This window comes from Ranitomeya imitator, chromosome 5 (assembly GCF_032444005.1).
Source record: "Ranitomeya imitator isolate aRanImi1 chromosome 5, aRanImi1.pri, whole genome shotgun sequence".
In the NCBI taxonomy this organism is placed as follows: domain Eukaryota; kingdom Metazoa; phylum Chordata; class Amphibia; order Anura; family Dendrobatidae; genus Ranitomeya; species Ranitomeya imitator.
This window is the reverse complement of record NC_091286.1, coordinates 679,503,054-679,521,060: the sequence shown is the minus strand read 5'-3', so window position 1 is coordinate 679,521,060 and position 18,007 is coordinate 679,503,054. Positions and strand designations below refer to the sequence as shown.

The 18,007-nt window shown below is 43.5% G+C and overlaps 1 protein-coding gene across 1 annotated transcript in view; it reads left to right on the top strand.

Annotated features, from left to right (window-relative positions):
- Positions 1 to 18,007, top strand: part of PKHD1 (PKHD1 ciliary IPT domain containing fibrocystin/polyductin) — a 918,515-nt gene that overhangs the window by 196,856 nt on the left and 703,652 nt on the right. The gene's annotated exons all lie outside the window — the stretch shown is intronic.

The window sequence follows — 18,007 nt, the reverse complement described above, 5'->3', positions numbered from 1 at the left end:
CATGCTGAGACCTTTAGAGTCTGAGCTGTAGCTCTTGGGTTTTTTTTTTCCCATTTCTCTGACTATATCGCTGTTTGACTTTGGGGATGAATTTGCTTGGACGTCCACAGCTGTGAAAACTGTCAACTCTCTGGAAGGTTTTACATTTTTTAAAAATGTTTTCTCACTTTAGAATAGTGGGTTGAAAATAGTTTGGAAATGGCCTTTTAATCCATCCCAGATTGATGGGCAGCAACAATTGCTTCTCTAATGTCATTCCTGATAACTTTCCTCCTTGGTGTTACGTTAAGAAATGCCTGAATGCTCCAGACCAGCAAACTGCCAAAACTTCTGCTTTTATAGTTTGGTGAAACTTGCTGATGGACAGTTAATCTAGTGCTTTTGAATAGCAGAACTAGGCAATTACTTATTACTTTTTTATTATGACGTGTTACATAAAACCATAGAGAAAGCGAACGCTAATCTATAAAGTCCAAAGATGCCATGCACTTCGTAGTTCTTGTTGCATGTGTAAGTAAAGCAAATGTGGAGCTACCAAATATAATGTGAGCATGCGGCAACTGCACAACAGAATACAGCCTGGAAAATATTGCAGTTCCCCGTCACCACCACAAGAGGGCAAATTTTATCCAGATGGTGCAGGGTTCATTACAGTGCATTTTGGATCCTGTGTGAGCAGGACTGTGATTTTCTGAACTTCTTTCACATGAAAGTTGAGCTGATCTTTGTGCACATGTATCAGCGGAGATGAGCTCAGAAGGAAGATTAAAGTTATCAACTCTCCCGTCAGAACAAACTCACTGACGGTTTCTCAGTTAGCTCATTCTGCAGCCATCAATATGCCTGAAACAAAGAGCCCGCAAAAAACCAAAAGATGAAAACATTTCAATTAAGACCAATTGCAAAAATTATTTTTAGCCCAAGATACTTAGAATAAGGTATCTTTATCCTTTCATTTAGTCCCCCGAGGACTAGTCATCGTAAAGGCTGCGGCGTCTGGAAGAATGTGCCAGATACCCGGGCCATAAAAATGATTGCAGGATGCATATAAATCCATGGTGAGGATACACAGCACTCAGCATTATTCCGGGTTGTGTAGGGCGCGCTTGATCAGCAGCCAGTTCTCTCCGCCGATTATACTCACAATTACCGTCTGATACTGGAAACTATTAATTAAAGGCTGTAAGTGAGGAAACACAGGGCAGGCGGTATAATGAACCTACGAAGGATGCTGGGCAGTGAAAGGGTTATGTCGCAGTCATTAAATACTGCATTTCTAATTAAAAGCCTGCTAAGTCTAATTAGCATCTTCCGAGAGTTAATTAAAAAGGTGGGCAAGAAAAAAACATATAGAGAAGGAAAGAGACGCACAGGGTTTGTCGAGTTAAACAATTAGAAAAGATTAATATTATGCACACAGATATATATATATATATATATATATATATATATATACACACACACACACTGCTCAAAAAATAAATGTAACACTAAAATCACACATCCTAGATATCACTGAATGAAATATTCCAGTTGTAAATCTTTATTCATTTTATAGTGGAATGCGTTGAGAACAATAAAACCTAAAGATGATCAATGTAAATCATAACTAATATCCCATGGACGTCTGGAGTTGGAATGATGCTCAAAATGAAAGTGGAAAATCAAATTGCAGGCTGTTGCAACTTCAGTGGAAATGCCTCAAGACAAGGAAATGATACTCAGTATTGTGTGTGGCCTCTACGTGCCTGTATGACCTCCCTACAACAACTGGACATGCCCCTGATGAGGCGGCTGATGGTCTCCTGAGGGATCTCCTCCCAGACCTGGACTAAAGCATCCATTAACTCCTTGACAGTCTGTGGTGCAACGTGACGTTGGTGGATGGTGCGAGACATGACGTCCCACATCTGCTCAATCGGATTAAGGTCTGGGGAACGGGCGGGCCAGTCCATAGCTTCAATGCCTTCATCTTGCAGGAACTGCTGACACACTCCTGCCACATGAGGTCTGGCATTGTCCTGCATTAGGAGGAACCCAGGGCCAACCACACCAGCATATGGTCTCACAAGGGGTCTGAGGATCTCATCTCGGTACCTAATGGCAGTAAGGCTACGTCTGGGGACAACATGAAGGGCTGTGCGGCCCTCCAAAGAAATGCCACCCCACGCCATTACTGACCAACTGCCAAACCGGTCATGCTGAAGGATGTTGTAGACAACAGATCTCTCTACATGGCGTCTCCAGACTCTATCACGTCTAGCACATTATTATTATTATTATTTATTTCTATAGCACCATTGATTCCATGGTGCTGTACATGAGAATGGGTTACATACAAGTTACAGATATCACTTACAGTAAACAAACTAACAATGACAGACTGATACAGAGGGGTGAGGACCCTGCCCTTGCGGGCTTACATTCTACAGGACATGTGCTCAGTGTGAACCTGCTTTCATCTGTGAAGAGCACAGGGCGCCAGTTGTGAATTTGCCAATCCTGGTGTTCTGTGGCAAATGCCAAGCGTTCTGCACGGTGTTCGTCTGTGAGCACAACCCCGTCTGTGGATGTCGGGCCCTCAGGCCATCATCATGGAGTCGGTTTCTAACCGTTTGTGCCGGCACATACACATTTGTGGCCTGCTGGAGGTCATTTTGCAGGGCTCTGGCAGTGCTCCTCCTGTTCCTCCTTGCACAAAGGCTGAGGTAGCGGTCCTGCTGCTGGGTTGTTGCCCTCCTACGGCCCCCTCCACGTCTCCTGGTGTACTGGCCTGTTTCCTGGTAGCGCCTCCAGCCTCTGGACACTATGCTGACAGACATAGCAAACTTCTTGCCACAGCTCGCATTGATGTGCCAGCCTGGATGAGCTGCACTACCTGAGCCACTTGTGTGGGTTGTAGAGTCCGTCTCATGCTACCACAAGTGTGAAAGCACAACCAACATTCAAAAGTGACCAAAACATCAGCCAGAAAGCAATGGTACTGAGATGTGGTCCCCACCTGCAAAACCACTCCTTTATTGAGGGGGTCTTGATAATTGCCAATAATTTCCATCTGTTGTCTATTACATTTGCACAACAGCATGTGAAATTGATTGTCAATCAGTGTTGCTTCCTAAGTGGACAGTTTGATTTCACAGAAGTTTGATTTACTTGGAGTTAGATTCTGTTGTTTAAGTGTTCCCGTTATTTTTTTGAGCAGTGTATATATATATATATATATATATATATATATATATATAGTGACATAGCGATCTCTAGCGGGTTGGGGTATACTCGCTTGTCGGCAATGTTCAACTCTGAGCAGATTCTCATTTAAACAAGTATAAACTTTGGTTTATTATAGCATCATAAACCTCTCCATAACGCATGGTAGGCTATATGAACCGTGCAGAGCCCACAAACAGTCCATTCCGCTCTGGTTCCATATACACAGTTCAAATGCCTGACATCCGTCAGAAGACCATGCCCCAGGCTCTGGGTTATCTGGCTAACAGCACCACAGGTTTTCCCAGCCTCGCTTCCTCTGGCTTCTGTCTGCAGTCCACACCCTTGGTGTCTCCTGGACCTTCAGGAGCTCCAGCCAGCTCCAGTGTCACACATGGACTCCCCTCCATGTGCTGCACACAGGAAACAAATATGACCTTCCTGTCTTTACAGGAGCACACCCCTTGGGAGGTATGTGGTTAACCAGTCCCACCCATCACTTCTGGATAACCCTAAATCCATCCCTTTACTAAAAATACAGGTTTGTCGGTCTACAAGCCCCAGCCACCTGTCCTGGATTCAGATGGCAGCAGACTTCTCTCTGTATGATACACACCCATTCCTCCGTACACCACTAGTTGGTACAGCACATATACATATATATATATATATATACAGTTGTGCTCAAAAGTTTACTTACCCTTGCTGAATTTTTGCTTTTCTTTTTTCAGAAAATATGAATGATAACAAAAAGACCTTTTCTCCACTCTTGGCTCGTGTTTGGGTGACGGCATTTATTGCCAAACTACTGTGTTTTCTCTTTTTAAATCATAATGACAACCCTAAAAATCCAAATGACCCTGATCAAAAGTTCACATCCCCTGGTGATTTTGGCCTGATAACATGCACTCAGCATAGGAAGCAACTGAGATGACAGAAATTGAGTAGTTTATTTAGTCAAGACAATATTAAACCACGTGAACACAATTCAAAACAATCTTCATTCATTAAAAAGAGCTGCTTTTATGTTTTTACACTTTTTCTAACACACACTAAGAATAAGGTTAGAGGGTTTTTTGTTAAGGCTAGGGTTACAGCTAGAGCTAGGGCTAGAGCTAAGATTGGGCTAGGGTTATAGATATAAGGTTAAGGTTAGAGCTGGGGGTAGGTCTAGGGTTAGGGCTAATGTTGTTGCTAGGGTTAGAGTTAGGGTTAGAGCTATGGTTAGGCCTAGTTTTAGGGCTATTGTTAAGTATCTGGCTAGGGTTAGATTTAAAGTTAAGTTTAGGGCTAGGGTTAGGCTTCGGATAGGGTATAACAGGGTATAACTAAGGCTAACAGTTCACAAGCACAAAACACTTGCTTTGCTCTGGGTGCTAGTTACTAATGATGGGCGAGAATGTTCGGTACTTGATCGAGCATCCTGGTGCTACTCAATTGACTATACGAGTACTTGGGCACCATGCTCGATTCCTCACCCCGCATGTTTCACGGCTGAGTTTCAGCCACTAAACATGCGAGGATTGCCTGCCATTCATGGTAATGCCGTAACTATATTTGCTACTGGAATTACTGTATTTGGCTGGCCAAAAAACAGCTGACATGAACCTCAAATCAGGACAAGTGCGAAGAGCCAACCAAAGCGCCAGTGCTGCTAATTTTAGGCTGGGGAGGGCCAATATCTATGATCCCTTCCCAATCTGAGAATACCAGCTTTCTGCTTTAAGATTGTCAAAGTGGGATGGGGAACTCCGTTTTTTTATTAAATGAAAAAAAAAAACTATGTGAGGACCCCTCTATTCTTGATAACCAGCCATGATAAAGCTGAGGGTTGCAGCCCCCAGCTCTTGGTTTTGACTGCACTGGTTATCAAAAATAGAAGAGACCCCCACGTCCCTTTATTTTTGATTACTTATTTTTTGCACATGTACCGGCTTATCAATACACTCATCTTTGTACACCTGCTCTCGCTGCTATCAGCGACAGCAGGCATATGCTGATGAGAGTAGTACTCTCATCAGGCAATGCGTACGACTGGCGGTAACCGTTTTACCGCTGGTCACAGCTTCAGGCTCACATCTGACAGCATGGGAACCACAGCTCTCTGACGGGTGGTAACTGACTTACTGACAAAAAAACCCAAAATTTTTTACTTGGGATCCTAGACACCAACAACAACATGAGAAACAAGGATCCCTCAAATATAACTTTTAATCCATAAAGTTAAAAACAATTATTCCAGATTTGAATACATTGCCACACATGGTTTATCATAGGGAAAGCACTTAGATGTGGACTATCAGGCCCTGTCAGTCCTCTAATACTGGTCCCTGCCTGACAGTGGAGTTTGTCACCCTAAGTTTCAGCGGTAGGCGCCCCCACTCAGCGGCGGCTTGCCCTACTAGCCCTAGTCAATCCATTTGGTCATAAAAAATCGTGTCCCGATACACTGATTGCCCAAAAAGGAAAAAAATAGAAAAACGAAGCAAAATTGACGAAAAAAAAAATTTGAAAAAATTAGGAAAAACAACAAAACAAAAAAAACACAAAATTTGAATATATATGAATACCTACAATCTGGGCTAGAAAATGTGTAAATGTCTCATGTGTCCAAATGTTGAAATCAAAAACTCGGCTCCAAATAAATCAAAAAGTCATTCATACCCATCACAAAGATATATCTATTCATGATGGTCATGTCCTTTAGTTAACAACCAGCATGGCCCAATGACCCCTCAAAAATGGGTAACAAAGCGGAGAAAAGAAAGAAAACCCACAGAGGCCTCCAGTCGGGCTTACTGCATATACTTATTAAGGCACTGTCAGTGCCCCATTAACAATCCTTAGACATCAAAATCCCATAATAGGATTATACTCCGCCCTATAGATGATTATTTAAATCCACGTAAGCAATGTAAATAGCGCTATACTCATCTGAGCCAAAATGCGCCATCTTTAGCACAGGGGACACCGTTCAGCAGAGGCATCAGTGAAGTCTCGTATGGGAATGTCATCCCTAGCAACGGGCATTGCTAAAGATGGTGCAGGATGGATTGGAGAAGTTTCCACCACATGGTTCATGAGTTTTCATTGGCAAAGATCTCCAAGGAGTAAATAAAAATGTTTTGAAACCCCTGCTTTAATCTCTTTGAAGCCTCGGGGCTGCCTGATGCCCCGAGCCGGCACAGGAGGAAGTGCTGCTCACCTTAGCTGGAGCAAAACCGAAGTCGAATGCCTTAAGGTCCTCGTTGTACCCTTAGTAATGGCCTCAAATCCATGATTCCTTGTTGGCCACAGATGTCCCACTCCTTCTAAATGACATTTTTTTCTAAGGCACTACCCTATGAGTGTTGCAGGGTGTATTGGAGGGCCTCCTTCTAATTTTTGGAAGACCTTGGACATAGTGCATACTCTTTACCAGTCTTGGAGTCCCACTGCTTCCAAATGGGGAAAAATGTTTTTTTTTCCGTGTAAAATTCAATTTCTCGTCTCGGTTTGGAATGATTTATCGTCCGTGGAGTAGAAGTGCAGCGGCCCCCCTTAAGGGCTAGGGGACACTCGGTACCGGCCCCTTCGGTTCTCGTCGTGGATGTCACGGTGGCTGACCCGGTCCGTGGCCCACGGGAGGTCCGTTGAATAAATTGGGGAAAGGTCTGTAAAGGGATAGTGTTCGTGACGCCACCTGTGGTATTCGGTCAGGGAGACCGACGCTGCTTAGGGGTCCGCAGGGGTGATGTGATGGCAGCCAGATGGAAGGCTTCAGCATCCACAGTCCAGGGTAGGGACCACAGGGCAGGCAGAGTCCGGCCGGTCTGAAGACAAATCCAGAGTCCCCTTATTAAGGAGGAATTCAATAGCCTTCCTCTAGCGCCTGGGCGTTGTAGTACCTCCCTGCTGAGCAACTCGGTAAGGTGCTCACAACTATTGTAGATGTTAAGTCTTTTCCTCTCTGTCCCCTTGACGGATAGGACAAACCCGTATGACTGGTGGCCTGAGGCTTTTTATAGGGACCCTAGAGATGCCCCGGATACCACAAGTTGCCACCGTGCCTCCTGGGTATATGGTCAGGCAGCTAACGTAGAATTAACTGTCCTGCCAGTCTCTGAAGTAAAGCATAGAGATCCTTACTCCCTCGGTGTTCTGGCTACCGGTAGTGCGCTTCAGAAGGAGGCAGCCTACGTCTAGCTGGTCTCCCTCTGATGTTCCTCTCCTGTTGCTATGACTTCGTTTCTCACTCACTGCAACACAATTCCTTTCAATGTCTCTTTCGTGGGATGCTGCCGCATGGGATGCAGGCACAGCTCCGTTTACCCTTGTCTTCCGCAGGCCGCAGTCTGGAGCTGGCTGGAACCCACTCCAACCAGCTTCTGCCAAACTCGGTCGGGACTCACTGACTTTCTCCTACTCCCTCCAGTCAGCTTCTGTCTCTCGACTCCCTAACTTTCTAACCAACCCACCAGTTTTACCTATCTGTGAGGAGTGCCCTAATAGATAGAGCTTAACTCCCCCTGGCGGACTGGAGTGTGAAGTGTGTTTTGTGGTTGTGATACCTGGACAGAAAATCTCCTTCATTGCCCTCAGAAGTAACATCACTCCCCCTGGTGGAAGAATAACATTACTGCAACGACCAGGACTCTGGGGCGCTGCAGAAGTGTGACACCATTGCTCTCAGCAGCGATCTGGGGGTCAGAGATGCTTCCAGGGGTCTTCCTTATGCTGTTCTCCTTCCATTCACCACTTTTTCCATCCATTTTAGTGATTGTCCTTAGGTAACAGATCCCAAGCACAGATTGGTCATTTAGGGGTCTGAGAAACTGCAATTTTGCCTATGGGAATATTAATAGTGTGAACCCAACTTTCCCAGGATCGGATATAAATGTGAATCAGCAGAGTAAACTTTCTCAGACATGCTAATGCCGGTAAGATAAAAGTCTGAGACTCTTCGCTTCTGTAACGTACAAATCATCAGAATCTCCGAGTAATAAACAGCTGGTTGCGTCCTGCCGCCGCACCGGGATATTTATCTCTCATTTCGTACACAACATCTGGTGACTGCCAATGGGGAAAATCAGAAGAGATGAAAAGAGAAAAAGCACTTTAATGACAATTATTTATAAGGGAGGCGGCTGGATCCTCTCATCGTCCGCATGTTCACACCGTCACGTGTCCGATCCATCAATCACCGATTATACTTCACGGAAGAGATTTCTGCTGGACTGAGAGGGAATTTACGGTAGCTGCCAGCGACTATTCCACAGCGGATCCACGATGTGTATTAATTAACGGAGATGCACGTAGAGCAATCGCTGCCATGAGGAGAGGTGAGCACCTCGCCCACGGCAATGGACAGCAGGCAGGGGAACACCGCCATACCCCTGGATGCATGCAGACAGACTAATGAGCAACTATGGAGGCAAGAGGAGCATCTCCTACCTGTATGCAACTGTCTTCAGCCAGAGGGGACAGTATTATAGTAGTTATATTCTATACATAGGAGCAGTATTATAGTAGTTATATTCTTGTACATAGGAGCAGTATTATAGTAGTTATATTCTATGCATAGGGGGCAGTATTATAGTAGTTATATTCTATACATAGGGGCAGTATTATAGTAGTTATATTCTTGTATATTGGGGGCAGTATTATAGTAGTTATATTCTATGCATAGGGGGCAGTATTATAGTAGTTATATTCTATACATAGGGGCAGTATTATAGTAGTTATATTCTTGTATATCGGGGGCAGTATTATAGTAGTTATATTCTTGTATATCGGGGGCAGTATTATAGTAGTTATATTCTATGCATAGGGGGCAGTATTATAGTAGTTATATTCTTGTACATAGGGGCAGTATTATAGTAGTTCTATTCTTGTACATAGGAGCAGTATTATAGTAGTTATATTCTATACATAGGAGCAGTATTATAGTAGTTATATTCTTGTACATAGGAGCAGTATTATAGTAGTTATATTCTTGTACATAGGGGCAGTATTATAGTCGTTATATTCTTGTACATAGGGGCAGTATTATAGTAGTTATATTCTTGTACATAGGGTCAGTATTATAGTAGTTATATTCCTGTACATAGGGGCAGTATTATAGTAGTTCTATTCTTGTACACAGGAGCAGTATTATAGTAGTTATATTCTTGTACATAGGGGCAGTATTATAGTAGTTATATTCCTGTACATAGGGGCAGTATTATAGTAGTTATATTCTTGTACATAGGGGGCAGTATTATAGCAGTTATATTCTTGTACATAGGGGCAGTATTATAGTAGTTCTATACTTGTACATAGGAGCAGTATTATAGTAGTTATATTCTATACATAGGAGCAGTATTATAGTAGTTATATTCTTGTACATAGGAGCAGTATTATAGTAGTTATATTCTTGTACATAGGGGCAGTATTATAGTAGTTATATTCTTGTTCATAGGAGCAGTATTATAGTAGTTATATTCTTGTACATAGGGGCAGTATTATAGTAGTTATATTCTTGTACATAGGGGCAGTATTATAGTAGTTCTATTCTTGTACATAGGAGCAGTATTATAGTAGTTATATTCTTGTACATAGCGGGCAGTATTATAGTAGTTATATTCTTGTACATAGGGGCAGTATTATAGTAGTTATATTCTTGTATATCGGGGGCAGTATTATAGTAGTTATATTCTTGTACATAGGAGCAGTATTATAGTAGTTATATTCTTGTACATAGGAGCAGTATTATAGTAGTTATATTCTTGTACATAGGAGCAGTACTATAGAAGTTATATTCTATACATAGGAACAGTATTATAGTAGTTATATTCTTGTACATAGCGGGCAGTATTATAGTAGTTCTATTCTTGTACATAGGAGCAGTATTATAGTAGTTATATTCTTGTACATAGCGGGCAGTATTATAGTAGTTATATTCTTGTACATAGGGGCAGTATTATAGTAGTTATATTCTTGTATATCGGGGGCAGTATTATAGTAGTTATATTCTTGTAGATAGGAGCAGTATTATAGTAGTTATATTCTTGTACATAGGAGCAATATTATAGTAGTTATATTCTTGTACATAGGAGCAGTATTATAGTAGTTATATTCTTGTACATAGGAGCAGTATTATAGTAGTTATATTCTTGTACATAGGAGCAGTATTATAGAAGTTATATTCTATACATAGGAACAGTATTATAGTAGTTATATTCTTGTTCATAGGGGAAGTATTATAGTAATTATATTCTTGTAACATAGTAACATAGTTAGTAAGGCCGAAAAAAGACATTTGTCCATCCAGTTCAGCCTATATTCCATCATAATAATCCCCAGATCTACGTCCTTCTACAGAACCTAATAATTGTATGATACAATATTGTTCTGCTCCAGGAAGACATCCAGGCCTCTCTTGAACCCCTTGACTGAGTTCGCCATCACCACCTCCTCAGGCAAGCAATTCCAGATTCTCACTGCCCTAACAGTAAAGAATCCTCTTCTATGTTGGTGGAAAAACCTTCTCTCCTCCAGACGCAAAGAATGCCCCCTTGTGCCCGTTACCTTCCTTGGTATAAACAGATCCTCAGCGAGATATTTGTATTGTCCCCTTATATACTTATACATGGTTATTAGATCGCCCCTCAGTCATCTTTTTTCTAGACTAAATAATCCTAATTTCGCTAATCTATCTGGATATTGTAGTTCTCCCATCCCCTTTATTAATTTTGTTGCCCTCCTTTGTACTCTCTCTAGTTCCATTGTATCCTTCCTGAGCACCGGTGCCCAAAACTGGACACAGTACTCCATGTGCGGTCTAACTAGGGATTTGTACAGAGGCAGTATAATGCTCTCATCATGTGTATCCAGACCTCTTTTAATGCACCCCATGATCCTGTTTGCCTTGGCAGCTGCTGCCTGGCACTGGCTGCTCCAGGTAAGTTTATCATTAACTAGGATCCCCAAGTCCTTCTCCCTGTCAGATTTACCCAGTGGTTTCCCATTCAGTGTGTAATGGTGATATTGATTCCTTCTTCCCATGTGTATAACCTTACATTTATCATTGTTAAACCTCATCTGCCACCTTTCAGCCCAAGTTTCCAACTTATCCAGATCCATCTGTAGCAGAATACTATCTTCTCTTGTATTAACTGCTTTACATAGTTTTGTATCATCTGCAAATATCGATATTTTACTGTGTAAACCTTCTACCAGATCATTAATGAATATGTTGAAGAGAACAGGTCCCAATACTGACCCCTGCGGTACCCCACTGGTCACAGCGACCCAGTTAGAGACTATACCATTTATAACCACCCTCTGCTTTCTATCACTAAGCCAGTTACTAACCCATTTACACACATTTTCCCCCAGACCAAGCATTCTCATTTTGTGTACCAACCTCTTGTGCGGCACGGTATCAAACGCTTTGGAAAAATCGAGATATACCACGTCCAATGACTCACCGTGGTCCAGCCTATAGCTTACCTCTTCATAAAAACTGATTAGATTGGTTTGACAGGAGCGATTTCTCATAAACCCATGCTGATATGGAGTTAAACAGTTATTCTCATTGAGATAATCCAGAATAACATCCCTCAGAAACCCTTCAAATATTTTACCAACAATAGAGGTTAGACTTACTGGCCTATAATTTCCAGGTTCACTTTTAGAGCCCTTTTTGAATATTGGCACCACATTTGCTATGCGCCAGTCCTGCGGAACAGACCCTGTCGCTATAGAGTCCCTAAAAATAAGAAATAATGGTTTATCTATTACATTAAAATTACATTGTACGTAGGAGCAGTATTATAGTAGTTATATTCTTGTACATAGGGGCAGTATTATAGTAGTTATATTCTTGTACATAGGGGCAGTATTATAGTAGTTATATTCTTGTACATAGGGACAGTATTATAGAAGTTACATTCTTGTATATAGGGGACAGTATTATAGTAGTTATATTCTTGTACATAGGGGCAGTATTATAGTAGTTATATTCTATACATAGGAGCAGTATTACAGTAGTTATGTTCTTGTCCATAGGAATAGTATTATATATACACTAGATGGTGGCCTATTTCTAATGCATCGGGTATTCTAGAATATGCATGTCTGCAGCGCCCCAGAGACCTGGTCGTTGCAGTAACATCGCTCTGCTACTAAGGGGCGTGATGGTACGTCTGATGGCACTGAAGGGATTCTACTGACCAGGTATCACCAGCACACATTACACTTCACACTCCGGCCACTAGGGGGAGCAAAATGCTTATTTATTTGGCCACTTCTCACATTGGTAAAACTAGGGGTCGGACAGGAAGTTAGGCAGAATGAAGCCTGGGAGAGCTCCAGGGAGGACTTGTCAGAACTGGGAAATCTGGCAGGTACCTAGAGAAAGGACAGATTGTTACGAAACCGCGCCTGCACTACCTTGCGGCGGTATCCTAAGAAAGAGACACGAAGCGAAGGATATTCTGGAACAGTGAGAAACGAGATCAGCACAAAGGAGATCCAGTAGGAGTCGTGCCCCGAGAATGGCAACATCTTACTGAGGCGCATAGTCGGTGGCCGGAGCACCAAAGAAGTAACAGTCTCCACGCATTACTTCAAACAGCGGCAGGACAGTTAATTACAGGTTGGCTGTCTACCATACAACACCTAAGAAGGACATAGGAGGCAATCGTGGGAGAGGGGCGACACTAGGGTCCCAGAATAACTCCAGGCCTACCTGTCATAAAGGTGTGTCCTAGCCATAACATACCTGGGGGACGGAGAAGAGAAAGATCTAGAAAGAACGAGAACAGAAGTTGTGAGGACTATCCTGAATGCTCAGCAGTGGGTAGACACTGATTTCCACCTGCAAAGGGAACTCTGGATGTGCCTTCGGACCGGCCGGTCTCAGACAGCCCTGTTGAAAGTGCCCTGGATTGAGGATCCTGAAACCTTCAGTAAAAGGTAAAGAAACTGATCTCTGTGTCCTCGTTATTCCTCGCACTACGCACCATCACCCTTTATTGGACGCCCCTTAGCAGGGTCACGACCGGGTCCAGCCACCGTGACAGCCTCAGAACCGAACCAGAGAGGCCCGGTACCGAAACGCGTGGCCCTGTGTCTGGGGGCGATCCATGTCCACGTAGTATATTGTATAGCCCACGTAGTACATTGCCCAGCCACGTAGTATATTGCCCAGGGACGTAGTATATTGCCCAGCCACGTAGTATATTGCCCAACTACGCAGTATATTGCCCAACCACGTAGTATATTGCCCAGCCACGTAGTATATTGCCCAGTCACATAGTATATTGCCCAGCCACGTAGTATATTGCCCAGCCACATAGTATATTGCCCAGTCATGTAGTATATTGCCCAGTTACGTAGTATATTGCACAGCGACGTAGTATACAGCACAGAACCACGTAGTATATTGCCCAGTCACGTAGTATATTGCCCAGTCACGTAGTATATTGCCAGTCACGTAGTATATTGCCCAGCCACGTAGTATATTGCCCAGTCACATAGTATATTGCCCAGCCACGTAGTATATTGCCCAGTCCACGTAGTATATTGCCCAGTCACATAGTATATTGCTGTTATGATCTGGTGGTTTAGGAACAACATGAGACAAGCTTTGAAGGAGGTGGTATCTGTACTGACCGCAAACCCTGAACCTAGCAGCGCAACTAAAAATAGCCGTGGGGGGTACCTGACGCTCCCTAGACCCCTCGGCACAGCCTAAGATCTAACTTCCCCTAAAGATGGAAACAGGAAACCTATCTTGCCTCAGAGAAAATTCCCAAAGGAAAGATAGCCCCCCACAAATATTGATGGTGAGAGGAGGGGAAAATAACATACGCAGAAATGAAATCAGATTTTAGCATAGGAGGCCAGTCTAGCTTGATAGATAGGACAGGAAAGGATACTGTGCGGTCAGTATAAAAACTACAAAACAATCCACACAGAGTTTACAAAATCTCCACACCTGACTAAAGGTAAATCTGCTTCCCAGAGCTTCCAGCTAACAGAAAAAATCCATACTGACAAGCTGGACAAATATAGAATGCACAGAACAATAAGTCCACAACATGTGGACTGAAATGAGCAAAGCCAGAACTTATCTTTGTAGAACTGGTCAGGAAACCAGGAGAATCCAAGCAGAGATGTGAATCCAGCCAGGAAACATTGACAAGTGGCACAGGCTGAAGAAAGAGCCAGACTTAAATAGCGGACGATAAGTGGAGGCAGCTGATGACAGCTAACTCCAAGGAGTAGCCATACCACTAGAAACCACAAGAGGGAGCCCAAGAGCAGAACTCACAAAAGTGCCACTTACAACCTCCGGAGGGAGCCCAAGAGCGGAATTCACAACATATTGCCCAGTCACGTAGTATATTGCACAGCCACATAGTATATTGCCCAGTCACGTAGTATATTGCACAGCGACGTAGTATACAGCACAGAGCCACGTAGTATATTGCCCAGTGACGTAGTATACAGCACAGAGCTACGTAGTATACAGCACAGAGCCACGTAGTATATTGCCCAGTGACGTAGTATACAGCACAGAGCTACGTAGTATACAGCACAGAGCGACGTAGTATACAGCACAGAGCCACGTAGTATATTGCCCAGTGACGTAGTATACAGCACAGAGCTACGTAGTATACAGCACAGAGCGACGTAGTATACAGCACAGAGTCACGTAGTATATTGCACAGCGACGTAGTATATTGCCCAGCCACGTAGTATATTGGCCAGTCACGTAGTATATTGGCCAGTCACGTAGTATATTGCCCAGCCACGTATGTCACAGGTTAAAAAATAAAAAACAATCATAAACTCTTCCGAGGGAGCCCTTGTAGTCATGTCTCCTGTGTGCGGTGCACTCGGCAGCTTCCGGTCCCAGGGTTGGTAGCGCAGGACCCATGATGAAGTCGCGGTCACATAACCGTGACATCATGGCAGGTCCTTGTCGCATACCATCCTTGCCACCGGAACCTGCCGCTTGCATGGAGCGGTTACCGGAGCATCACGAGGAGCGGGAGAGGCGACGGCAGGTGAGTATATAATGATTTTTTATTTTTTTTAAATTATTTTTAACATTAGATCCTTTTACTATTGACGCTGCATAGGCAGCATCAATAGTAAAATCTTGGTCACACAGGGTTAATAGCAGCGGTAATGGAGTGAGTTACCCGCGGCATAACGCGGTCCGTTCCCGCTGGCATTAACCCTGTGTGAGCGGTGACTGCGGGGAGTATGGAGCGGGCGCTGACTGCAGGGGAGTAGGGAGGGACTAATCGGACTGTGGCCGTCGCTGATTGGTCGCGGCATCCATGACAGGCAGCTGGCGAGACCAATCAGCGACTTGGATTCCATGACAGACAGAGGCCGCGACCAATGAATATCCGTGACAGAAAGAAGGACAGACAGAAGGACAGTCAGAAAGACGGAAGTGACCCTTAGACAATTATATAATAGATATATATAATATATATGAGTTTCACTTTATGTATTGAACAACTGAAATAAATTAACTTTTTGATGATATTCTATTTTTGTGAGAAGCACCTGCACTAGTACTGGAGCGCACAGCCAGGGTCTAGGGGTACTCGGTACCGGGCCGGCACTTTAAGGGATGTGTCACGGTGGCAGTGACCCGGTCCGTGGCCCTGGGCGTCCAAATTAAAGGGGACGGTCTTTAAAGGGACTGTTAAATAAAGTTTGTTCATGACGCCACCTGTGGTATTCGGTCAGAGGTGACCGACGCTGCTTAGAGGGGTCCTCTAGGGAGTGATGGTACTGCAGCAAAGATGGTATGGCTTCCCACAGGTGAAGTTGGGGTCCCCAGGGCTCCCGGTGTAGTAGGGAAAGATAGTGGATGGAGTAGAAAGAAAAAGATAACACAAGGTTGCAGTCTCTTTACCTCTTTACTGGTGCAAGGCAGTCACAGTCCAGGGTACTGGATCACAAGTGCTGATATGGTAAGGCCGGTTTGCAGGCGACTCAGGGACCTCCCTAGCCAGGTGGGGTTGGAAGCCTCCCTCTATGCACTATGTTGTAGTCCCTTGCTGCCTTAGGCCTCTCAGAAGGTCCTCACTTTCTCTCTATCCCCCCTTAGGTAGGACACAAACCTGCAGGTAACTCGAGCCTTTTTACAGGGTCTCTCTGATTATGCCGGGCTCTCTGTGTTACTGTGCCTTCAGGTGTTACAGGACAGGACAGGTGACTTGAAATCTAGCTGTCCACCAGTTTCTGCCGTGGGGCATGAAGTTACCTCCACAACCTCGGTCTTCTGGCTACCGGTATCTGTGCTTCCGTGTCGAGGAAACTCAGTCGCAGCTTCCCTCCAGCCCTTCATTCTCCTTTGCTTCTCTTCCTCCTTCACTCTATCTACAAACTGTTCTGCTTTCCTTTCTTTCCTTCCAGGAGCTGCAGCACCTCACGTGGCTGCACGTCCCCCTCTTTCTTCTCTGACTCTCACTGTCTGCTTCCACTCTGCTCTGTCCCTCTGACAGACTCCACTCTCTTTCTCTCCCTCCGACAGACTAACTAATTTCTCCTCCAAGCCAGAATAACTTCTCCTCCAAGACAGAATATATATACTGTATATATATATATATATATATATATATATATATATATCTAGGGACGTTCCTCTGAAACTGGGTTCAGAGCTCCCCCTTCTGGCCTGGAGTCAGAACATGTTGCATGTGTGTGAATACCTGTTAAAGGGATCCTTCCTCGCTTCCAAGCATGGCATCACTCTCCCCATGAGGAAAGCATTGCCACTGTAACAACCGCAAAAGGGAGCAGTATTATGTAGTTTTATTCTTCATAGGTATTATACCGTTGAAATATTATCTTAGTACACTATACGTTTAGCTTTCTTGCTGTACTTACAGCTTAGTCTTCGTCTTAGTCGCTGCCTTGTCCAAAAGAATGTTGTTTGTTTGCTTTTCATTAATTAAACAACCAAATCTTCTTTTTAATTATACTAGTGCTGGGATACTAGTGTAATTGGACTAGTTAATGTTTATGGTGCAGCTATGCCAACATGCATTTTGGCATTATCTACAATAGATTCCACCTATGTATGATGGCGACAAAGAAAGCTGCATCGATGAGTCTTACCTGTTTTATTAGACACCTTTCTGTATCTAATAAAATAAATACGTATAATCAATAGTGCTTAGTAAATTCTGATTTTGATCAAAAAAAGCTTAAAAGTCATCCCACCACAACAAGGCGTACCCACATCGGTATGGTCCTACCCGCTTTTGGATCAAAAACAGTTCTTACTAAGAACCCTATGTTATTTATCTGCACTATCGCTTTTACTTATTCATTTACAGCAGGGTATATGTTTATTTTGTTTCTGTATTAAGTTTTGTCTGTTTATTGACCAGTGTGAACATGTTCCAATATAGCATGCATTATTTACAATTTATACTCAAGTTAATTTTTTTTTTCTTTTCCAAACTGTTGTTGCCTCAGCACTGCCCCCTATTGGTCACCATGTTGCAGGTACCTAAATAGTTGCCCAGTAATAACTATTTACAGTTTAAGTGTCATTACCTTCCTCTTCACTCTCGGGACCAGTATATATTAAAATCCGACCTTTCTGCCGCATGCGTCGGCCCCATAGTGAGCCCATCTCTGGCACATTCTTACGTCCCTTATTTCGGTGTCTCACTAGAAAGCATTAAAATCCTGATTTGGCAGAATAACTAGCACATATATCGAATCTGCTTATTCTGGGCTGTTAAGTAAGTTTAATTAAGTTACTAAGTTAATGTTGCACGCTATCTGCCGAGAA